The sequence below is a fragment of the Acromyrmex echinatior genome, chromosome 3 (assembly GCF_024713525.1).
Source record: "Acromyrmex echinatior isolate Ae372 chromosome 3, ASM2471352v2, whole genome shotgun sequence".
NCBI lineage: Eukaryota > Metazoa > Arthropoda > Insecta > Hymenoptera > Formicidae > Acromyrmex > Acromyrmex echinatior.
Window position 1 is genome coordinate 2,544,628 of NC_141854.1, and position 23,965 is coordinate 2,568,592.

The 23,965-nt window shown below is 31.8% G+C and overlaps 1 protein-coding gene across 1 annotated transcript in view; it reads right to left on the reverse strand.

Annotated features, from left to right (window-relative positions):
* The window catches only part of Hr4 (nuclear hormone receptor 4), a 213,548-nt gene extending 194,720 nt beyond the window's left edge, over nt 1-18,828 (reverse strand). Inside the window, exon 1 of the mRNA XM_087404774.1 lies at nt 18,692-18,828. The gene's annotated coding sequence lies outside the window, so the exon portion shown is untranslated. The remainder of the gene's footprint in view (nt 1-18,691) is intronic.
* Between the last annotated feature and the right edge of the window lie 5,137 nt (nt 18,829-23,965).

The window sequence follows — 23,965 nt, forward strand, 5'->3', positions numbered from 1 at the left end:
TGTACTTATTAAATGTTTCGATTCTGGATGGTAATTTATATTTCCGTACTAAAAACTATACTGATAAGTGCATCCCAATTAATCGCGAATTGTATCTTATATATATCGCGTTATGAATATATATAATTTACATACCAATAACCGCGGAAACAGTCAATAAGTATCTTACTTGTATTGAATTTATTCTTGAGTTATATACCTAACTATTTTACTTTTTATTTTAATAGGATGCTAAAGTTGCTCGTATTTTTTTAGACATCCGAATGTTTCTGATGTCACAAGTAATCAAATATTTAGCAATTTTTATAAATAAGTTTTAATAATCCAAAAAAATAACAAAATATATTTTTTGTTCGCTTTATTTCCAGTAGAAAAACATTTTAATATAATGTAGAATAAATTAAGATAAAATTAAAGATTTTGAATCACTTAAATCAATGATTCTTCCAGTGGCTTTTTCTATGAACGATAATTATAAATCGCAAAGCTTATGGTTGTTTTTTTAAAGCCTTGCTCAAAAAAAGATATCGTAAAGAAGGCTAAAATTAACCATACTGGGTAATGATTTCACTTCTCAGATGCCATGACGATATGAACGACAAATTCTCATAATCCAATAACAAATCGAGTAGTCGCTACTGAAACATTCTCGAGAGTTGTTCTTTAGTTGGCCGTGGAACCATGTTTGCCGATAATGCGATTATCGTGTGATGCACTTCTCATGAGTCATTTAAACCTTCTTGATACGCCGATGCAGCGATTCATGAACCAACAGCGCCATGCTCTCTCTCTCTCTCTCTCTCTCTCTCTCTCTCTCTCTCTCTCTCTCTCTCTCTCTCTCTCTCTCTGTCTCTCATTTCTTTTTACGATGAATGTGTATTTGGATACCGATACTCTTTGTTGCACATGTCAGGATCAAATGACGTCATTGGGAATTCTAGAGATGACATTTGTCATAATTCATGAACCAAACGTTTACAATCTAGTTCAAAAAGAAGAATGCCGTAAAAAAATAGATCTAAAAATTTTTCGATCATCTTTTGACTGATTTTTTCATTCTAATTGATAACCGAAATATACGAAATTTAAATCAAGTATGAGATAATCTTTTTTTCTCAAAATAATTGATTTGCATCTTCACTAATATGTGGAAATAAAAATGTGGAAATAAAAATAATATTTTATTTGCTATAATTTTAAATGTGTATGTATATATATATATATATATATATATATGTGTGTGTGTGTGTATGTATATGTGTATATATATATATATACATAAACATATACATATATGCATATATATTATATTATATATATATGTATATATAGGGGAAACTGGAGACAGTTGTAGCAATGTTTAGAAATATACATATATTTCTTTATTTATGATATATATGTTTATTTCTTTTAATGACGCAACAACTATTTAAATTTATGGTACTATTTGCAAAAAGATGTAATTTTAATAATAAAATTTTATAAATAAAATATCAAAATTAGTATATCTTTCTCCGATTAGGGACAAAAGAACAGAGCTAGAGAAAGTTGTAACATGTTCTACAAACACAGTATCCGTTCTATAAAATAGAAATTCAATGCTTTAAAAACAAATTATCTATGTTCTAAAACATAAATTATTTTTTTATATTATTTGTTTTTAATTTGTTTTAAATTTTTTTTAAATTAGTAAATTTACTATTAAAAAGCAGTGAATTTGTGTTAGAGCACTAATTCGGATTTTGATATTTTATGTTTAGAGCAAAGAATTTGTATCAAAGTAGTGAATTTGTGTTTTTAAAACAATAAATTTGTGTTTCAGAACGGATAATTTGTTTTTAAAGCAGTGAATTTGTATTTAAAGCATATTTGTGTAGTAAATAATATCTATTACAATAAATGTTTACAACGCATTCGCGGACATAGAGCATGAAAACGTAAGTGCGCTCAGCGCGTGCTTGCATCGCAGTATTTTGTGACTATGACAGATTTCCTAACCTGAATAATCGTCAACTTAAAATATTTCAATTCACGAAGCAGAGCGACACTTTTTTTTGTCAAATCTTTATTTTTATGCAAAAATGCATCAATTCAATATATTTTTACCAAAATTTTAGATAAGCGGGTTCTTCTTACATTTAACCGTTAATTGTAATGTTGCAATGTACCCTCTATTCTATACACGTCTACAGACAGTTATCAGTATCGATAACTAACGATAGCCAATGGCAAGAACTATCTTAAGAAAAAAGCGCGGTTCTCATTGGCTGTCACTACTTAACGATATTACTTAACGAGAACTGTTGGTAAATGTGCATAGAATATGCGCCCTGCGATGCGGTATTTTTAACTCCAAATCGATATTGTCAAAATTTATATAAATATATTTGAAAATATAAAAAAAAGTCATGCACATTAAAAAGTCACGCAGCTTAAGAAAATGTATTTTAGAATTAATAAAATGAAAACATGATAAAAAACATTTTATTTGAAAGTTTAAAGCAAAAAAAGTATAACATCGTAAATTTACACTTACATGGCTTTATTTGACGACCCAACATATAACTTCTTTTACATACAGTGCACGCACGATTGATGTCATGAGGCAAACGCAGGCCTCGATATCGACTATTTTTGTTCTTCATATGATCATGTTATCTCTTATCATTTAAAAAATATACGCATTGTTACAACTAACTGGGGACAGTTGTAACGGAGGTTAGTTATATATATATATATATATACTATATATATATACATACACAACACAGGGTGTTTGGAAATTAATGATAAGTCTTTCGCGCAGAGGCAGAATGAAGAAACTCCTCTACCATTTTTCAATTTTCACAATAGTTAACAAGGTATTTATCGCTAAAAATTATCGAAAATTAATCTTCAGTAATTTTTTACTCAAATACTATCTTTACAGAACTTTACAGAAAAACTGCAAAAGACGAAAATTTTCTTCTCATAGAATTCTACGAATTTTTTCAGAATTTTTTATGAACTTTTTTGCACTGCATTTTCTCATTTTCATTAACAAGAGAAAATACGATATTAAAAAATTCTGACAAAATTTTAAAAAAATTCTTAAAGTTCTATGAGAAGAAAATAAACAATTTTCATCTCTTGCAGTTTTTCTATAAAATTGATAGTATTTCAGTAAAAAATTATTGAAGACCAATTTTTAGCAATTAATATCTTGTTAACTATGAAAATTGCAAAATGGTAGGGGACTTTTCTTCTCAGTTTAGTTCAGTCTGCCTCTGTGCTAAAGACTTATCACTAATTTTCAAACATATATATATATATAAATATAATCATCAACCAATCGTTTGATGAGCAATTTTCTGTTTTCTCTGTTTAACTTTCATCTAATTATGTAACGAAATAGTCGCTTTCTTTTAAATAATGTATTATACTACGCCGGGAAATAATTTTTTGTACATTTGAAGAGGGCCTAAATATAAGATCGAAATATGTAATGTTATTGTATTCTAGCGGTTTAACTTTTGTATAGTTTGATTTATTATTTTTGTTTTTAATTATACAAGTACTTATGTTAATCAAATAATGGAGTTTTATTAAGTTTTTGACTCTTATTAGCCCTTTACATTTCATTGGATTTTAAACATTAAGAGTCCTGTTACTTCAAGTTTTTTATATAAATATATATACACAATTTTTTATATGAATATATATTCAAGTTTTTTATATAAATACATATATATATATATATACACAATATATATTTTAGTATATATATATATATATATATATATATATATATATTTTTTTTTTCTTAACAAAGTAAATATTTTATAATAAATTTTATGGTAAAAGACAAACAATTGAAATCAATTGTTTTTCACGTCACCGTTGCTTTTAACAATAATGATAAATTGTTTTTGTTAAAACTTATTCCTCGAAATATATATCTGAACATATATACCAAAAAAATCAATTAAAGTCAATTGTCGGAAGATATGTAATTTAATAAGAATTTATTTCGTATTTCGTAGCTTTATGATAAAATTATTTTTTACATCAGTTTTCTGCTTAAAGCCATCTGTGCCATTTTCCTGATATCGCAATATATTCTTGACATATCAATGTATACTTGATGTATCAATGGCAAACACTGTTATTTATATCGTGATATTTTTCCAAGACAACACCGATAGACAGTGTTACGTTCATTTGTATCTCGTTCTCACACGGAAACTTTTACGGGATTAAATAACATCCATGAGAGTGACACTTTTGATAAATGATATATTTCTATTCTGTGTATTTTTTTTTTTAATTAACTTATTATTTTAGCTTGTTTCTGTAATGACATTGAAAATCAAGTTTAAAAATATATAGCTACGGTTCGTCGAACGACGTATAACACGTATAGTGTTTATAGACAATATTTACACGGAATCTAAAAGCTTTTAGGTTTAAGAAAAAAATAAAGATAATTTTTAGTGAACAAAATTTTATTTTATCAATTACAGTATTGCTGGAACTGTTGTCCTCGTTGTCTGATACATAACTGTGCTCGCCTAATTAGCAATGCTTGAACCTTCGGCAACGTATTTTGATTTTTTAATTGTTCATGTGTGATTAGTTGCGTGATTAATCGCTCGACGAACCGTAGCTTAGTCGTAACAATATATGTACACAATTTTCAAACTTGATTTTCTCGAAAACTAAGCAGAAAATCGAAAAATTTTATTCTATATTTAAAAAAAATTTTTTTATAAGTAATCATGTGGTGCCTGCTTTTACATATTATTCGACCTGACTCTGTATATACAAATATACATATAATATCCAATTTAGAAAGCATGCATGTTAATATTAACGGGTGTTAGCTGGTCTAAGAAATAAAATTTTCTATACGAGTCAGTATATGTGTTTGTACATCCTTACTGCATTCACGACTGGCGAGTGTATATTTAGTTTTAGATTGGCATAGGTCGAGGCGCGAAGAGAAGAAGAATCCGCTGAGTCGTTATCTGTTTTCTACGCACGTGGCCTCCATAGGTCGGGATCTAGCCGGTTATAATCGGCAACGCGATTATTACTGGCTAAGACTAAGTGGAACTTGCGGCAACGACATCCCGTTTTCGGGATCAGATTTCCGTGCTCCAAAAACGGCCAGACACGCTGTTGCTTGCGTGGGACGAGCTTTTTCGATTTGGAGTAAGTTTTACGCAACGGAAGCTGCTTATTTTACCGGTAGCTTATTGGCGCGTTGCAGGCAAATATTACTTCGTTCTTGTTCTTTCTCATCATTAGGAGTAGTTCATACTGAACAGTGTCTTTATTATATCGCTTTACGTCTATTTTATCATAAGCAAAATCAAAAATATTCATAAAATGTTGAAGTAATTTGAGCGATAACTAAAACAAAAAAACAATTTATTATCAATTAGTAATATCAATTAGTAATAATATATATATATACGGTGTCCTAAACTTCGCGTGACATCCGTTAATAGCAGATTCCTGGAATCATTTCACGATGAAAAAAACGATCTCAGGAATCTGTTATTAACGAATATCAGGCGAAGTCTGAGACACCTGTATACATAGTATAACAATGATATACAGGGTGTAACTGAAATAACGCCCACTATCATACAGTGCTAATCCTAATAAAAACTAAGTTGAAAAGTCCTCTATCATTTTGCAACAATTAACGAGATTAATTTCCAAATATTGCCGAATAAACGGATAAAATCGATGTATAAGACAATTTTAAGATATCTTTTCTTATTTTTTGTAAAATATTTTGAAGATTTTTCTTAAAGAATACCTAAAGATACTTAAAGCTGTCTTATATGTCAATTTTATACATTTTGCTCATTGGATAACTAAAAAAAAATATTGCGAAAATTGCAAAATGCTGAGGACTTTTCGTCTCAGTTTTTTATTAGGAATAGCACTATATGATTAGTGGGCGTTATTTCAGTTACACCCTGTATATACATATGCTATGTATAAGATGTGAGTAGGGTTGGGAATAATTAGTTACTTATAACTAAGTTGCAGTTAGAGTTACCTATATTGTTATCAGTAATTTTTAATTTAATTTCGTTCCTTTTTTTCTGTAACTGTAACTTGACTTAGTTACATTTCTTTTAGTAACTACTTAACTAGTGATTAAATTGAGAATTACTTTTACAATTATTTTTTTATATTTTATACTTATTTGTCAATTTTGCGTAATATTACTTCCATTGTAAGACGGTCCATAAAAACGAATTATGTACGAATATCATAAGGAACAATAAGACTTAAGCAGTAAGGAAGTCGCCAATCACAGTAGAAAATATAAAAATTATTATCTTATATTTTCTGTAGATTGTGATTGATCGATTTGCTTATTGCTTACATCTTATTGCTTTATGTTTTTCTATGTGTTTCTGGTTTGACATTTTCTATGTGTTTCTGGTTTAACATTTTCTATTTTTAAAATAAAATTGTATAACATGTAAAAATGTAAATTAACCTTTTTCTTTATTAATCCTTTGTTAATAATCAAAATTATCTATCTTGTTCTGTAATTACAATAAATAACCGAAAAATTATTTTTTAAATCACTGTAACTCGTGACTTTTTAAAGTTAGAAACGGTACAAAATAACTTTCTCAACCCTGGATATAAGTACATTGTTTTTTTTATTTTGATATTTTCTTGTAAATCATGTTTAGATTCATATTACAAGCGCATGATATTCTAAAAACATCATATCTTACAATCTATCATTCCCTTTAGAAATTTCTTTCTTACTAGATCATAATCTGCAAAGCACGCTTAGTTAGCTCAGTTGAAATTTTATCTTAAGTATCTCATTAAGTAGGTCAAAGGTCAGAAGGTTCATAACTAAAATTTCAGTTGTCCGAAGTAGCAATGGTATATGGTATTTTATGCGAGAAGATGTCTCAAAATGTCTGTGAAAGAAGAGAAGCAGAAGAGAAAAATTGTATTCTCTATTCGTATTTTACCCATTTTGACTATCCCGAACCCCGTTTAATTATCCTTTTTTATTTCAAACTGCTCGCTCAATTTTTATGAACTTTGGCTATTTTTATTGTGTGAATTATGGAGTAATTTTTGGACAACACTTTATTTGAATTAGTATGAAATTTAGTTTTTAATTGTAAAGAGAGTAACATCAAGTTTTCAATATCTTATATTCTCTTTATTTGTAGTTCATTATCTTCACAGTAAATAGTTAGTATTGATTTCCAAACTGATTTTCAAACTTTGATTATGAATCCTGTAACATTAGATTCTCCTTTCATGGAGATTACTATTCTTTTGAAATTCGATATTTTCACATTACATTCAGCTCAAAGTTATCAAGAACTTTTTAAAACCAAGTTTCACAATAATCATTAGATCATATTTTTGTTTGAATTTTAAAATTCTGAGACCAGAATTAAATTCAGAGATTTGAAAAGATTTAGGAAGCAAGATCTTTTACAAGTTGCTTTGTTAAAAGAAAGCTCCAGTTTTAAAAGGATTAATCTTTTCTTTACGACAAACTCAAAAGTGAAGATATACAAGAGACCAATAAAATCAATACAAAAAGAATTTTGTAAGTTTATCAAAAAAATTGTACAATTTATTAATTTTATATCACTTACAGTATCTTTCTAATATGGTAGATAAAGAAATAAATGAATCAAAACTCTTTATTAATACATCGCTATCTTTCTTTGAATTTTGAAAGTGCCATGTTCAAAAAATTAAATTTCTCAAAAAAAGAGGAAAAAGATTATTTTTCAACTTGATAGAAATTAATCAAATAAATCGACAAAAAAGCCTATATTCAGAAAATGCGTTTCGCAGGTTATCTCCGGGTCCAAATCCATTTTTAGAATGCCAACGTTTCATGAACTGCAATGTTCACGAAATGTTGGCATTCTAAGAATGGATTTGGACAGAGAGATAATCCGCGAAACACATAATTTCTATATAGAAAATATCCGTGGAAGTCTATATTGTTAATGTAATTGAATGTCACATTTTCGTTTCACAACCCTTAAAAAACTATCTTTTTTTTTTGTTAAGACGATTTTTTTATGAAGTTAATTTGATGATTAATAGGATAATGTTTATTTAATTTATTCATGTAATAATTCGAAAATCACATTTTTTGTGTAAACTTTTGAAGTAAAGGAGTGATACGTCATTTGCATACAACGAAAAATTAAAACTTCATCGTTCGGTTATTTCCGTGCTCTTCCTATTTCAAAGCATTATTAAAAGTAAAGCATTATTTTACAGATTCTGTGAAAAACGTCAAGTGTAGAACTGATTATAGCAACTACGTCTCAACGATCATTAATTAAACGGCCACAATAGATTTTCCGAGCGATACGAGCTACTCTCGTGGCAGCTCCAACAACGATCTACATCGAGGTCCTCGACGGGAATTGGCCGTGGTTAATAATTGCCCTTATGTACGATATCGCGTGTTATGTGAGTAGTTGATGATGGTGCGCGTTCTACGCACATCGAGCGCCATGCATTCATTGGCGTTGTAACGTTTGCACCCGACCTATCGCAACCTCCGTCATCGGGAGACGGCGAGCGCCCAACGTAGACGAGAGGCGTCGACATGCGTTCATCGTTCGTTCATCTGTCAAATAACTGATCATCTTTACGCCATTCTTAAATCAAGGCCGTCTTTTGTGACGTGAACTGGTTTCGTGATGGCTGATTTATTTTTCAGTGGCATGTAGCACGATTTTGCGACTGCAGAAATAATTTTTTCATCTCAGAATTTGAAGATGTGTCGTCAATTTTTTTAAGCTCATCTATAATGTGCTTTTTGCTTTCTGATTCTTGCTTTTTATCTTTTGTCTTTTTCCTCTCTTCGCGACTATTTTATCAACAGTTGTGTTTCTTATTTTTTCCGAAGTTCGCCAATTTTTATCTCGGAGGTGAGAAAACGAAAGAATAAAAATAAGAGATAAAAAAGCGAGAAGTAAAAAATGGTAAAAATGGTAAAAGCAAGAATCTGAAAATAAAGAACAGTGTAAATTAGCCTTTACAAAACTGCGCATGCAGCAGAAAAATCTCGGTAGACTATAGAAGGACATTAAATTAAGAAAAATATGCGTTATCTATCTATAATTCACACACACACATATATAATTTACATATAATAATATTTTCTGCGCTTAAAAAGTTTTGTAGTTAAAATGTAAGTACTATTAATTTACGCATGATCTTGCTAATAATTCCAATATCATTCGCAGAATAAATTTCTTTTTATCATGAGCTTGGTTTTTAATTTAAAATGCACGCAAGATAAAGTGACAGAAATAATGACACATCAAATATAACTTTATCAGATTAATTTATTTTTTATGTGATAGATTTTGTTTTTATAAAAATGTATAAAATTGAATTTTATTGAAAATTATTTGATCTCAATTAAAGAAATTAATATGCTATTATTTATTAAAGTAATTAATTATTAACCAAACTCAGTATTTCCATAATTTAGTGAATATGTAACACATTACACAACTTTGTCGCTAAAAATTGTAAGGCATCAAACTATTGCGAGGCTGAATTCATACACTGTTAATGAAATTTGAGGATCACACATTTCAGGGGCTTTGTGATCGTGTTAAACATATCCCGACAGCTAGAGATTGCGTTATTTGTGTACCCTAATTAGGCATATAGATCTCCAATTCAACATCTGACTGTAAGCACTGCCTACAAATACAATTTGACTTGATCCAATATTTCATTGACGTTATTGTGAACATAAGTTCGATTGGAGATGATAATCCTGCGATAAATGAGCGGTTCAACGAACATTCCAAATCTGACGATATGTGTCTTGCATATTGCCCATTTAAAAAATATTCCTTATCAAATTAAAATATGAAATAATATTGCAATTTTTAATGGAAGAGATTCGTGGCTGCTAAATCACATCAGAAATTATTTCCAATCCGATCAATTGGAACAAAAAAAACAAAAGAATTTGCAACAAGATAATTTTTTCGGTAAATATCTAGAAAAGAAGAGCCATCTCCAATGACCTTGACCTTGACATATGTTATCAAGGTCATAACCCTGAGTGACCTCTACCAGGTTTTAGATGGCGGTCGCTGTCCGTTAAAAAGTTATTGGCAAAAAAGTTTGAAAAATAATATCTCCTTTCTACTACATGAAACAGAAATTTTTTGCTTTCAAGCATATTACAACTTTTCACGCGAAGCGACTCCAAGCAGTAGGGGAGGCGAAGTGGAAGTCGCTTCGCGTGGAAGTCATGCGCCCCCAAGCAGGGAGGGGGGGGGGAGGAGAGGAGATAGAGTGGAAATCGCTTCGCGAAAGTACGGAAATGTGACGTTATTTCTTAAACTTTTTTTGTTTATAACTTTTTAACGGACAAACGACCGCTACTTACAATCTGTTGGAGGTCACTCAGGGACATGACTTTAACAACATAAGTCAGGGTCAAGGTCATTAGAGTGGCTCCCCTTTTCTAGATATTTACCATTGTTTTTTTCCAATATTGATTTTTTTGTCAAAAGAGTAATTATTAAAGACGCCTATAATATTTTTCCATTCATGATGATAAACATATTTTTATTAGATTCAGTTGAAATTTTGATCAAAACTTTAATTTTAGGTTTCCATGTCCCTTAATTTATTGTAATTTCACTCTATGCATTTTTCTGCTAGTGCAGTATTTCACGATAAATATTGTTGTATTAGTGTTGGCTGTTTGTATTAGTGTTGGCTTGCGCGATCCATGTACGATATATATATATGTATCATAGTCACCGAGAAATTACAAATCGCGAGCGAAGTCTAGATTAGAACCGCCATGGGCTACTACATGCTCATCCACCAGAATAAACTTCAAGTTTGCATAATACTCGCTCTCATGCTTCATACAGCATACTGTTCTTATCATGCCGCTCTCAATCCATCCAATTTAACGCGACGGTATTAAAATGGATGGTTTCAACATTCTAATTAACACCATACAAACGTATGTATATTGCAACAATGTACTTATCTTAATCATCAAATTTCTCAGTCTGTATATCGCATTTGGAAATGCATATGATCACATTGAAAACACAAGTTATTTCGTTTAGCGTTTTACAGCATAAAGTATTCTGTTTGCTAGATTGAAACCTTGGTCTATGAGACGAAAAATTCAAAAAATTAATATGTTATATGAAATATGAATTTATGTCGCACAAAGAATTATATCTTATCAACTTATTTAATTGTAAAAATGTAATAATTAATTGTAGATGTTCATATATATAAATAAATATAAGAAAATATATAAAATAAATCTTTGACATATTAGCTTTGTTTAAAGCTCGATACGTAAGTATTTCTGTTTTTAACATAAATTAATGTTTTATTCATAACTAATATGATTAAATACCTTGTATTAGTTACTGTGCAATGATTTATATTTAGTAACGATCTATACATTAAAAAGCATACGCAATTGAAAAAATTTTTTATCTCATAAAAAATGAATAATAATAAGTTATCATTTATTTAAGTTATCATTTTTTTTAAATAAACATAGTAATAAAAATACATATATAATGCATAAATTAATTTATACTTTGAAAATTACTTGCCTCAAGGCTATTCACATGTCTGACTTCATTTCGCATTTAACAAACATCGAGAAGTGCAAATGCATGTTGTGAATCACATCTGAACGAATGTATTGAAATATCTACATACGTATAAGTATTTTAATACGTATAAGAAAATTAAGTATCAGGTTGGGTCATCGAAGCGTAATATTTACACTCACTACTTTAAAAGTCAATCTTTAAATACAAAAAAATATTTCAATACATTAAAATGTTTTTTTAAGCCTTTTTATTTCCGGTTTCGTCGCCTTATGCAATAGTATTATAATACATTTTGTATTCTTAACTAGAAATTTCAAAAATTTTTCAAAAAATTTTTGTATTTCAAGATTAAATGACACAATAATGATAAATTGATAATAAAATCGATGTAGGCTCGCTATGAGAAACCTACAATTGAACATTACGTACACGTATAACTGTCTTCATTGTAGATATTCTCATGCCTCTTAATGGCCTCGCCAAGGTTAACAGAATTCGTTAAAAAACAATCACTCTCTCTCTCTCTCTCTCTTTCTCTCTCTCTCTCTCTTCTCTTCTCTTCTTCGTCTCTCTTGATCTGTCTACAACCGCGTATCTTCAATACTTGCATCAGCATTGCGCTTACCCACAAGATTTCCTCTTCCTGATCAGAAAATGAGGCGAGGCAAAGCATACTCAAGTAAATTTGGACCTCATCTTTCGCTTCAGTTTGTCAAATTTACGGTCTACCAGAAGAAATTACAATCGATGATTTAAATCTTTCAGCGTTGGACATATACACATTCGCGATTTGCATTTGATTAACACTTATTTTTTTACATAGGTACGTTGTCTTATCAATGATACGTGACTTGTTTACGCAGTAAGAATGATATGTATTTTGCTCATTATTAAAACACCGTTTCCTGTAGGAATGACTGATCTGCACAGTTATTTGAATTATTTAACATGTCCACAATATTGTGCTCAATATACTGCGGATATTTACATCATATACAAGATGTTCAGTAAAGACCGTTTAGGTCTAACAACGTTTAAGGATAGACCCCTCAGATCATTTTGAGACAAAAATTCTAGTATCAGAATGTCGAGGCTTTAATAGTTTTGAACTATAAGCATTTAAAGTAACGAATCATATCGCCTAAAGTTCGCGTCTTCAGATATGATACAATAAAAAATCCAACCGTATCTAAGCGTGCGAACTTTAGGCCATATATATTATTCGCTAACTTTAAGTGTTTATAGTTTAAAAACTATTAAAGTCTCGACATTTTAATGGAATCTCAAGAATCTATCCTTAAGCGTTGTATAGTCTTTATCAAATATATATTCATCTATATAAATTCTCTATATTCATTTTTGTAAATAGTAATACAAGAAATATTTTAGGAAAAATGTTAAGTAAGATATAATCTAACTTATACGTATAAAAATAATAAGATAAAAATACTCATGTACGTATTTAATATGGATGGAATAAAATGATGAAAATTAAATTTATTTTTCATTTACACACTAGAAAAGAGATATTAAATTTTAATGAATATTTCTTTAAATAATACTAAATGTAAACATATATTTATTTGGTACAAGAACCATGGATTTAACTATTATCTTTTATCGAATAAATATATATTTGCTGTAAATAAATTAGTTTAATTAGTACTATTAAAAAAATATGTATTAAATTAAAATTTAGTAATTTTCTTCTCAGTGCATTCTATAATCAAGAAATTTAGTTAAAGTAGGATAGAGCGGGGCTATTTGTAACACTTTTTCTTTAAGTTATTAAATATAAATATTCGCACAATTACAATAGACTAATAGTAAATACTTTAAAATGTTGCATGTTCATCTGGTTCAATAATTAATTATTTATAAATTCTTAATATAGCTTGTAAATAAAAAAAAAATTACGTTAATTACAAGGATACAAAGTGGATCAATATGCTCCACGTATGGGACATGTTGAGCATCCTCGAATAAGTTGAACCATGAAAATAATCATTTAAAGAGATTATGGCTGCGGTCGCTTTCAGTGCTTTTCAGTACTTCTATGTGTATTCTTATTTTACGTCTAATGGACGATAAAGAGAGAATGATGATTACAAGCGCTTAAAACGCGTGAACGTCCAAATCGACCGCAACCTATATATTACTAAAAACATGAAAGATTATGTGTATATTAATCAAAGTTTTATTATTTTCATCTTAAGTACAATAATTTGTAATACTCTCTCTTTTAATTAACAAAATTAAAATCTTTACTCTTTGCAATAATAATTAAACATAAAAATATATGTTTAATCGTTAACATAGAATAAAAAGCATTGATAAAGACAGGTTTCATTTAAGCAGCTGAGTTTATAAGGTTAGTTATGAGATATTGGCCCAACAAGTCCCATATCGGTGTTGACTGAAATACTTTTTTATAAAACTGAATAACTATAAATAAAATAACAACTTGAACATTAAAGTTAAAAAATACGATAATAACTTATATCCAAAAAATACATTTGATTGTTATTAATTACTTTAATTATCATGTAGACCAAAAAGAATACTCACCTAATAATTTTACTTTTGATATACAAAAATGAAAAAGCGCAACGTATTTGGTTGTTGACAGCTAGATACAGATTATTATTATATATTAAAGTACAATAATTTGTCTGTCTTTGTGCTACATTATGCAAGCATATCCATATATCTTTTGGTTATGTATAGATATTTGTATTTGACCAACTTGCCTCTGTGCTCAAATAGCGCCGATCTATCCTAACATAAATCTAATAAGGCCTTTAAAAATTCTTAATACCTGATTCATGAGACGATTATATATCGATGAGATTATAATTTATTACTCCGGATTTCTTTGGTTATAAAAAAACATTTGTCATTAAAATTAAATTTCTAGAATAAGCTTGCATGTATTCGTTTAAGGGAAATTCAAGTAGCAGCATTTTCCAAGCAACTCCTCTTGCACGTGAGAACCTTGCTCCATATTGAGAACAGATTGAAATTCATTTCTGAGTTTTTGTACATTTTGTTGTGTAGCTATTATTTACGTCGGTAGAGTTAACTTCACCAATCAGTCATATTTATTAAATGTAAGTAGAATTTCGTTTTTAATTCACCAATTTGGTTACACAATGTAAGCATTTATTAAGGGAAAATGGGGCAACGCGACACAGCGGACAATATGACGCATTGTTATTGTAACAATTTTGCATTAGCCATTTTGAAAATTAATGTTATTTGATATGTACAATTATGTTCAACTAAGACATATAAAAAATTTTAGAACATATAACATAAATAAAAACGAGCATATACTCACGTACGCAAGATGTTTATCGCACAAGTCATATGTTTAAAATAATTTTTGTTAAAATTTAATTTTAGGACAATTCATTTTTTTTTATCGACTAAAAGTTAATTTGATACACTTTTCTCGTAACATTTACATCTCAAATACATTTTGTTTCTTCAAAATCAATTTATGACATTAAAATATTATTTAGAAAGTTCAAATTAAGTTGAATTTTTAATCTTTTAAGTCCTATACTTTTTTATATTTATGATACTTTATTCAATTGTAATAATTAATAATTAAAAAAAAAGTGCGCGCAGGCAACGCAGACGTTGTTCAAAATGAATAGATAGGTTCATGGCTAGCATACGCATTGTGATGATGGTGAAATGTGGAGATATGTATTGAGTTGTATTTTCTTGAATGTGTTAATATCAAAGTATTACACTTTACTAGAAAAATATTGTTAACTCTTACGCATTCGTCATATTTCATCGTCAGATATTCACGTTCGAAAAATAATAAGATGAAAATTCATAATTTTGAGAGATTATACTTTGAAGTTATAGGTTAATAACTTTTTGCTTTACATAACAAGTCTTACGCAATTAATTTTATTCTTAAAATGAGTTTTTTTAATAACATTTTTTACGAATGAACAATTATTTAATTATTTAAAAATGTAATTCTTGTTCGTTGAAAAAAATTATTTGCAATATTCCTAACATTCTATGAAGAGATTTAATTAAATACCACTTTCAAAATTATAAAAAGTTTGATTTACACATTAAATTTCTGTTTGATTATAAGTTAAAAAATTAAAAATTATTTACAGTGTTCAGAATAAGTTTATTAAAGAATAAAAACTATTATAACTTTACTCATTTCTAACTTAACTCTGTATTAATAATTTATACAAAAAACATCTTTTTAACGTTAGCTAATTTCCTTAAGCTTTATGCATGCTCAATAATTGAACACAATGAAAATTCCTTTTGATTTTTTTTTAAATTCGATATAAAATCAAAAAATAGTATCTAATGATCTTTTAATATAAAAATCGTAATGTGCTGCATTACACGATACACCGGATAATACGATGCAAATAAACTTTTATTATAATGCAATATTTCATCATTTATTACGCGATGAAAATTTTATAATTTGTATAATGATAGACAAGATGCTCAACTTAAATTTTACCCTTCCTTTTATTACGGTTAAAACGTTTGCCATAGTAAGATAAACGTCTAAATTAGTGATAAAGTAACTTGTGGCGAGAAAAGAGAATTAATAAATTATCGATACGTATGTCACAATAAGTATATGAAATTAATTTTGTTTAGAAAATTTAGACATTTAAGATTATGATATTAGGTGTTGGAATTAATTCGTAGCGTTTTTTAATGAAAGAATGTTATTTATTTCACATGAGCATTAAAAAATACATTAATGAAAGTACTTCCCATCACTTGTAAAACGCTACGAATTAATTCCAACACCTAATAACATTAAATTTTTTTATTTTCTTAGGAATTCTTAATGTATTTATTACATTTTTATAAACATTGTTTTTATACCATTTAATAACACATGTATTCGAAATTTAACAAAGTTAACAATTTAACTCATGAAAATATACTGCCGTTTTAGATTAGAAACTCACAAATTGGTACTTGTACCAACTATCACAAATTGGTACAAAATTATGAGTGTTCCTATTACTAACTTAAGCAAAATAATTTATAGATTAGGAACTCATATTTGTATATTTTTTGAATTCTGGAAGACTATAAGTTACGATATTGATATCATTCCTTAATTTAATAATGATTGATATTTATAAATTACATATTTTACTTAAAAATAGGAACGTCTTTATTGTTTTATATCATATTTGTTTGAAATGTCAATATTAAAGACAAACAAAATTTAAGTACCGATTAGTGATACATGCATTAAATAACAAAATATGTATTTTTGTGACATTTTCAGTTTATTCACAACGACGAAACGACCGTCGATATAGTCGTTGCCTTACAAGATATTAGTGAGCTATGAGTGAATCTATTAAATTTTTCGTTGATAACATGCTTACAATTATATTTTAGCGTTTAATTTTATTAAAAATTTGTTGTAATAGATAACATATACAATTTTGAATACTAACACATTTTTTAGAATAAAAACACAACATTGATCAATATTAATTGATTTATTGAGAAAAACAGTCACGATTGTCACTAATTGAGACGTTTACCTTAAATATTTCACTTTTCCTTAGATGTGCCATTCTCCTCTATTCTTTAAATTATGGCTTTAAAATCTTTTCTGTTTGTTTTCTGTTGTTTCCTGTTTTAAAGCTGTTTGTTTCATACGTAACACGCGGATGATATCGAACAATGATGTGCCGGGTGATATACAATATAGCCTATAAATAATCAGCGAGACTTGGTTCCTGACGATTGTTTTGTTCCAAGTGAACATGGAAAAGATACGAAGCAAATAGAAAGAAAAGGATATGAGCTGTTAAACAAATAAAAAATAAGAAAGACAAAAAGAAAATAAGAACAATATTTTGTTCCGAAAAGTACATTAGGAGATAAATTAAAAGTTATAAAAGCAGGATCAGAGATAACGTTAGAATGATATACATAGACAATGATGGAACTAACTAAAATACTCGTATTTTCGTGTCTAATGCCAATTTACAGAATTAAGAAAATGTAAAAATCTTGGTTACTTTTATTTTTAGAAAAATAAATGATTAAAAAAGTGTTGTGATATAAGAATAATGTTTCATGTATCATGTATATTATCACACTTATTATTAAATATAATAATTATATTTAATAATAAGTGTAATATTAAGTTTTTATTATATTAATATTTATTATGTTAATAATAAGTAATTATTATTATATTTAATTTTTGCCATCCAAGAAAATGAAATCTCGAACAAACTTAAGATGTTTGATCCCCCAAATTTCCTCTACATTTCATATTTCAATATAATGTATTTATATCATATTATATCATATCATATAATAATTCTTATAATATATTAGGTGTTGGAATTAATTCGTAGCGTTTTACAAGTGATGGGAAGTACTTTCATTAATGTATTTTTTAATGCTCATGTGAAATAAATAACATTCTTTCATTAAAAAATGCTACGAATTAATTCCAACACCTAATATAATAATTATAGATCTTATTTTATTCTAGAAAAACGGAATAACAAATTATTATTCTGTTAACTTTGTAGCATGACATTTGATATAAAATAAAATAAGATATTTTATAAATATATAATACACTTTATTACAAATCACAAAATAAAATAATACGTTGTTCATTTATATAATGATAACAGCAATATCATTAACACGTTAAATGCCGCATGAATTTCAATTAATTGCAACATATGTCATATTACAGAAGTAAAGCTATTTTGCAAATATTACCTCATTACCTCATTTAATTGGCTCTCTAATGATGACTCATATATCTCCGTAAATACTGATTAGTTATATTTTATATATATTGTAGATACATCATAATGTTAGGTCACTGACAACCCCTGTAGCATTTAGAATGTCGAATCTTGTTTTATGTTCAACGTTTACTATTCCTGACACGTGGGATCTGACACCGTTCTATCTATATTCTAGAATATTCTTATATGCAGAATGCGACTGCGTCCTACATTGTCTTACGCCTTACGACTTACATCTTTTTCCGCTTAAGACATCCGAAGTACGAAAATGGTAGCTGCGACCGCAGAATCTCCTCGAAATTCGGCACCGACGAGGGGGATCGTCGGAATAAACACGTGGTCTCCGCGATATCGATGATAAACGACCCGGATTGATATCGGAAAGCCGATGATCCGTCTCGTTCACCACGGACTTTGGTAGCACGCGCGCACATCAACACGTACAGATTCTTATTTTCTCCAACTGCACCGGACGTTTCAGTCGGAAACGCGTCTCCGTCGCCTGGTCCGTTTTCTCAGGCACTTGCACGCGCACTTGTTCCTCATTTGTTCAACACTTCCGGCACCATGCGCCACCCTCGTAATCACCGTCGTCGCCGCCGCTGCCGGTTTTACGAGTCATTAAAAGTACGACAACTTACTCGTGCTTACCGAAACGCGAGTTCCTTATTATTATTTTTTGTTTTTACAATTTTTATTAATTGCGCGTCGAATGAGATTATCATAAAATATTATTTAAAACAAACGTGAAGTTATATTAGAAGCTAAATATTTAGAAGATAATTGCGTTGGACGTTTAGGCTTTGTCGAGATCTGTAAATAATCTATAAATAATTTGTTTTTTTTTCCAGACGGCTCAAACGATCTCATTTAGACGAAAAGGCAGTGGAACGAGTATTGGACACGCGCTCGAGATATACCAGTAAGTAGGTTATCTTTTGTCCCAATAATAATAACGATAGCTCATCTATTATGCCACCTTGCTCTCGACTTTTCGGTTTCTTCACGTCACAAAAAGATAACTGTTGCGTTGCTGATTCGCCCGGTCGTTTTTTTCTTCGTTTCTTTGCGGAGCACTTTCGTAACGTGCAAGAGTTACCACCGACCGATGATTCTATGGAAAATTTGGTCGTTCAGGATTCGTCAATGACTTTTTTCCACGTCGATCTGATTTTTATTTCGTATAAACGCTATTTATCATTGCTTTCCATTTCGTTCAGCGATCATTGCTATACGAGTTCTACGAGAGAGACAAAGATCCTCGAAATACTTGACGCGAGAGTGTCTCAGATCGATCAATGCGGAATGCAGAGCCGATTCGCCGGGCATGCACTCGATCGCTTCATATCAAATCGATATCGAGTTCGTGCAGGTAACGCTTAATTCATTATATTAATGTTATCTCTGACTATCACGTGATGAATCCTCTCCATGAATCAATAATACTGCATGATCATTTGGTTAATTTAGTGATGATTCTGCGATCGCCGTCATTTGTTTGAGGAGACAGCTAATTTTCTTTCATTCGAATATAACAAAATATCGATAACCGAAATTTGCCAAGGCTCGTAAATTGTTTTTCTTTTTTTCTTCCTTTTTCGTAAAATTTCTTGCGATTACATTTAGGATTGCGATTACACACGTATTGTGCGTGGATCGTCCTCGTGTGCGTGTATATGATTATATGTATATGCGTGATTATTCGATTGCGTATGTGCGTAGATCAAAATGGCAGTCGCAATCGAACAGTAATTATAGGTAACACAATCACCCTTTTATTTAAATATGCGACTCATTTAACAGGAAATCACACATACTTGATCACGGTTACTGCTCGTCTAATAGACAATTTTTTGAAATTGTTTTCTTAAATACCAGGTAAATAATCAAAATCATCACTAAGCATGGCTCGGTTTCACAACAGTCATATTTTGATGTCAAAATAATCGATGTCTCTTGCTTTCTCGTATATACATAAGTGCAAATTGGCCGCAATTGATAGATCAGTTCTGTTTGTTTTTCCTTCGAAAAATGGCAGTGACTCGTTAAATTCGGAAGCGGCAGTGTTTTTTGTGTGACAAATAGTGTTCACGTTCATCACCGTGGTCTCTTCCGGTATCTTCTTTCGTTGGACTCGCGCGCTGTTTCGGGGACACGCGGCCCGTCGCGCATGCCCGACCCGGAAAGGATCCGCGTGTGACTTTGGCCGTGGTCGTCGAGCTTGTTCGTGGGGAGAAGAAATCACGCGGCAGCGCGGCGGGCAAGGCAAGAGCTTTCGATCGGCGCGCTTAGGTTTGCTGTTAATTGGCAGTGCTTCCGTTTTGATGAGATCGGAATGGCGGTGGGTCAGTGGTAGCTGCTGTCAGTCACGTTGCTGGCGTGCGTCTGGACGATATCATACATCGTCGATTTAACGATGCGCAGGGGGTATTAGTCCACACATCGTAGTAGTCAGTCCACAATCTATAATCTAAATGCACATGGCGTAGTGTTCTTCGAATATTCGGCGAGATTTGTAAATGGTAGCGAAAGAGAAAGATCACGCAATAAGGGTTTAAGGGACGAAGAGAGAGAGAGAGAGAGAAAGAGAGAGAGGGAGAGAGAGAGAGAGAGAGAGAGGCAAAACCGCGGCGTTGAATACTCTTACTCGATGGCACTTCCGGTTCGAGAGTTCGCGTACTTTCTCTCCGAGAGCGACGCGAGCGAACCGAGTATTTTCCTACCGTGAGTAAGTAGCGACCGATCGATTCATTCTCTATCTTAAATGAATGTCCAAAATCTGGTTGCGATACTCGCGATGCAAGGAAGGCGCGTCGACGATTTCCGATTCGCTAATCAATTGTCGATGGATAATCGACATTTGCGGACCTGGAGCGTCGCGTTCCCGCGCGGGATCCTCTCCGAGATCCTTTAATAATAAGCCTTGTTAGAGGTTAAAATCCCGCGGGACGACGATCGTGTGTCGGGGGCAATGTCCTCATCCGCGGATGACAATTCTAGAAATGTCCGAGTCGATTTCTCGCGCCTCTCCTCTCCAGCATCAGCGATTTAAACACTTTTCCTTGCTCCAGGTTCCACCTCGTGTACCACCCCCTACTTGGCCGACCTTCCGAATTGATGCGCGGTACTCCGTGACCTCCGTGGAAAAAGTGGAACAGGGGATTTGGCCGGGTCGGTGTGCGGACGTCACACTCGGGTGGCGCGCCGAAATCGAGCGGCAGGTTGTCGTAGGTCATACACGCACGCACATATATGTACACGGATCCATATATACATGCAAACGGGTAAGACATCTACTTATACTGTCTCTCGCGGGACCAGCCGCTTCCGGTTTCTCTCTCTCTCTCTCTCTCTCTCTCTCTTTCCTTCTTTCTTTCTTCCTTTTCCTCTCGATACACGTGTACACGTGGGGATTCACACGGCGGGATCGAGCGTGCGCATACCGCGGGGAGAGATGAGGGTGTCGCGGATCGAAATTTCACGCGGTACCAATTGTTGTCACGTTGTCCGCACACATCACTGGATTCACCACCACCTGGATCCGTCTCGCTCTCGCGACGGACGAGGTCCAGATTCTTCGGTGCGCTCCTCCAGTTTCTTGAGTTTCTTCGGTGCGATCCGTCAGTCGCGCGCGTCTTCTTCGTCCTCGTCGCCGTCGAGCCGCGTGCATACGTCGTCGCGGGGACGACGCGTCGTTTGTACCGCCGTCGTTTGTGTGCGCCGCGTGTGTGTACGCGCGCGAGCATGAAACGTTTGTCACCGCCGTCGTGCCGAGAGGAGGTCGGTAAAACCGTCGACTATGTGTCGAGCTTCGAGTTGGCTTCGACAAAGTAGGGCGACGACTGGGACAGCGGCCACGGGCACCGGCGCTGCCTCGCTCGCGCTCACCGACGACGAGCGAGAACCCGCGGCGCGCCGTGCGGTGGAGGAGCCGTGGAAGTGGAAGAGAGAACCCTCCTCGTAAAACAGCAGCAACCGCGCTGCGCTCTACGTTCTCCAGTAGGGGAACTTCTGACACGACACCACACCACACCACACACCGCGCCGCGCCACCGCCGCTGCAACAAGCCACGCCGCAATCCACATCCGAGCCGAGCCGAGCCGAGCCGTTCGCATTGTAACTCTCTATCTCTATCGCGCTCACGCTATTCATGCGCGTCAAACGGAAAAGAGCGTCGCGATGCGCTGCACTTGGACGAGAAGAAATAATCGCGACATAAATATCTAATACACATCATCTTTCGTCATAGATATACGTACATACGTACATGCGTACATTGTATATAGTATATTGGAGCACAAGTGTTTTATGCTCCTAACTAAATACCAATACCCGGTACGAACACAACGGTTGAATCGAATAACGCTTGCTCCTATGGATATATTCTTCTTGGTTTATCATGGATCTATTCCAATCGTGGATTTATTCCAGGCATAATTATTGAGCATTCATGCATTCGTCATGCTGAACGCATCATCGAATATCATTGAATATATACGATGATAAAATATGGAATATTTCTTATATCATTAATTGTGTGTGAATGTTCTGTGTAATATTCAGTTTTTCAAAATTTAAGTTAATAATAAGTTATTAAAGGATTATTCTCTTTAGGATTATAGACTATTTTGAGAATCCATTGATTTTTCTAGTTATATTTTGTCTACAGTTACAGTTTGTAATTTAGATTTTCTGAAGGAACTCGTCGATATTTGCAATTTAAATACTATGTTTTAACTTCCGTGACCTTCTTCCCCCTTCGCAGTAACGCAGATGATGCTCCATTTTCGCGGTCAGCTGACTGGCGCTCGCTCGATTATAGAGCCGTCCGATAAAACTGCGAGATATTTCGATAAAATACTTCGGACACCTCTCACAAATCAACCATAAAATAGGAAATAAAGGTAAACACAATTATTTGGATTAAAAAATTCCGATTAAGGTAATTCCGATATATACGCCGCACCTATCAAAAACTTAATTTATTAAGTATTATTTACTATGTTTAAACGAACTGTATCAATAAAAACTTTGTACTGTCTACTATGAAAAAAATATTAGAAATCCGAAATATTTATTTTTCATATTAAAAAATAAACTTTTTAAAATCCTTATATTTTTGCCGTATATCCCAAACGGGTGGGATATACAAGATAACAAATCAGACAAAGAATACGAAAGCAAAACACTTATATTTTGCTATATAACATGCTTTACTATTCCACTACATGTATGTATCACAAAATAACCACTAAATCTTTTACACGCTCTTTTACAGTCATCATTTTATGTAGATTATAATTTATGATGGCGTTACTTATTACAGTGACAAATCGATTCAACTCACAATAATTTTATTAATATTAAGAACAGTAAGAAAAACTGAAATCATAACACAATATTAATATAACGGCATGTAACAGAGTAGTTGCGGAAAAATTACCTCCATTCCTATTTTTTCTGACTTCTGCGGCGTATTTGCCAGAGTTACCCTATATTAAATAGAT